Source organism: Emydura macquarii, unplaced genomic scaffold (assembly GCF_026122565.2).
Source record: "Emydura macquarii macquarii isolate MOO-44397 ecotype Brisbane River unplaced genomic scaffold, CSIRO-AGI_Emac_v2 contig_1790, whole genome shotgun sequence".
Classification (NCBI taxonomy): domain Eukaryota; kingdom Metazoa; phylum Chordata; order Testudines; family Chelidae; genus Emydura; species Emydura macquarii.
The window spans coordinates 4,110,236-4,112,577 of record NW_027131927.1 but is presented as its reverse complement, the minus strand read 5'-3'; positions in this window follow the sequence as shown (position 1 = coordinate 4,112,577).

Genomic DNA, 2,342 nt, shown 5'->3' with positions numbered 1-2,342 from the left:
TGGTGCCTTTGTTTTTCACCCACAATCTAACTTGTGATTTTTTCGGCCCGGAAATCTCAATGCATTTTTAAAAGTTTCCCTTTTGACGGTGGGGCCTAGTGGTCAGAGCAGGGCAGCTGGCTGGGGGAATCCTGGCCTCCTTTCCCAGCAATGCGAATGGGAGGCAGGGGTGCAGGGAAGTGGTTTGCCCAAGGTCATCCAGCAGGTCAGAACCGGGGTTAGCCCACATCTTCTGAGTCTCTGTCAGTGCTCTGCCCACTAGGTCCCACTGTATCTATGTTGGGGTGGCTGACTTGCAGCGTGACACTGAGAAGTGTTTTGTCCTGATTGGACCAAGGGATGAGCGAGGGTCCCTGTGTCAATTCCAGTCTGGCTCCCTTCTCTTTCTCTCACAGTCCTGACCTGTAATAGCAAAATAGTAAAGGGGGGATCAGGAGCAGTCCCTGCTAAGGCAAGGAGGGGAGAAGCCACTTGCCTAAGCGCCAGGGCCACATGTGTAGCAGATCCAAGCCTAGAGCCTGGGAGTCCTGACACCTAGCCCCCTATCTAGGGCCCCGCATTACTGTAACAGGAGTGCTTATCCCCTACTCCCCCCATCTGGTACTAGGAATGAAACCAAGGAGTCCTGGCTCCCAGCCCCCACCGCTCTAATGCACAGGACCCCCACTCCCCTCCCGGAGCTAGGGATAAAACGCAGGAGTCCTGGCTCGCAGCCCCCTCCCCCCCCCGCTCTAACCACTAGACCCCACTCCTCTCCCAGAGCTGGGGATGGACCTCAGGAGTCCTGCGTGTGTAATTACAGGAGGGAGGGTCTCTTTCTGAGGGGCTGAAGCCCCCTTTTACCTGGTTCCTAAAGCTCTGGTGCTGAAGAGAGCCATCCCCTAGGGCCCTGATGTGTTCAATCCACCCATCCCAGCTGGGATCGGGGAAAGGGAGGCTTCCTCTGTGTGGGGCGCGGCTCTGTGTAGCCAGCTGGGCACTGATCTTGCGGGCAGGTTCTGTAGCCTCTGAAACTGACAAACGTCCCTTGTCTCTCTCTCTCTCTGGCACCTCTAGCTTGGTGGCTGGGGACTGACCCCGTCTTGGTCCTAGACACCCTCCTCTGCCTGCTAAGCTAGCTGCTAGCTCGGGGCTGGCCTGGAGCAGAGACAAGGCCCGGGCCGCTCGTGCTTTCAGCATAAGGGATGCGTGCTGGCAGCATGGATTCAACCTCTGGCGCTCATCAGCCAGCACTGACTGCTTCTGTCTGCGGTGGGATGGGCAGGCCCTGGCGGCTGGGCAAAGCCAGCAGAGGACTGGCTCTCGTGCCAAAGGAGCAGGGGGAGGGTGGGGAGAGGTGGCTGTGCCCGGGAGCCCTGGCAGCTCTGCCGGTAACTGAATCCGGGTGGGAAGCTGCAGGCACGAGGCAGCGCCAGACACCCTGGCACCTGGAGCAACACCAACTTTCCCGTCTGCCTAAGAAAGGGCAGAGTATGGCTGCACGGCCGGTTCCCCGGCCCAGGCCGTACCCAAGAAAGGCAAAGAACTCCAGCCTTCGTGAGTGTGCCGACGGCTAGCCCCGCATGCAACATCCACCCCGGCTGCTGCTGGGGGAGCATGCAGTATAGGGCTACTGACATGCACGCAGCAGAGCAAGGCTGAGTCCCTGAAGTAGTGGGTACAGCCCAGGGGTGGGAGCCGGGCTTTGTCCTCCCCTGGGGAAGCAGCTTTTGAGTCCAGGGTAACAATATTTATAGAGGTGGGGCTCTTCCACAGCCAGAGGGTAGGGACAGTGTGAGCTTCCCCTGCAACAGTGCCCTGCCTCTCTCTCCCCCCCCCCGCCCCCCCCCCCAGGCTCTGACCATGGTGAGCTTCCCTTGCAGCAGGGCCCTGCCCCTCCCCTGGCTATGACTGTGGTGAGCTTCCCCTGCAGCAGTGCCCTGCCCCTCCCCCCAGGCTGTGCCTGTGGTGAGCTGCCCTGCCCCTCCCACCCAACCCAGCTCTGCCAGTGCCCCTTAATCCTGACCCGCCGCCCCGTTACCCCAGCCCTGAACCCTCCCCTCCTCCATTCTCAGCTCTGCTGGTACCCCTCAATTGCGACCACAGGTCCCGGAGCTCCCTACCCCCAGCTCTGCCAGTGCCCCTCAATCCCGACACGCAGCTCCCTGCTCCCCCTTGACCCCCCTGCCCTCTTTTCTGGGGGTGGGGGGTGCCCGCTGGTCCCGATTTGCCATTTACAGCCTGTTTAGGCTTCGCCTTCCCAGAAGAAGGGCGCCCTCTGCTGTCTGACTGCAGTATTAACCGAGCCCGCTGCCCCCTAAATTCACAGGGGGGAAGTTTTCTGATCGCAGCTGCAAAAAGCA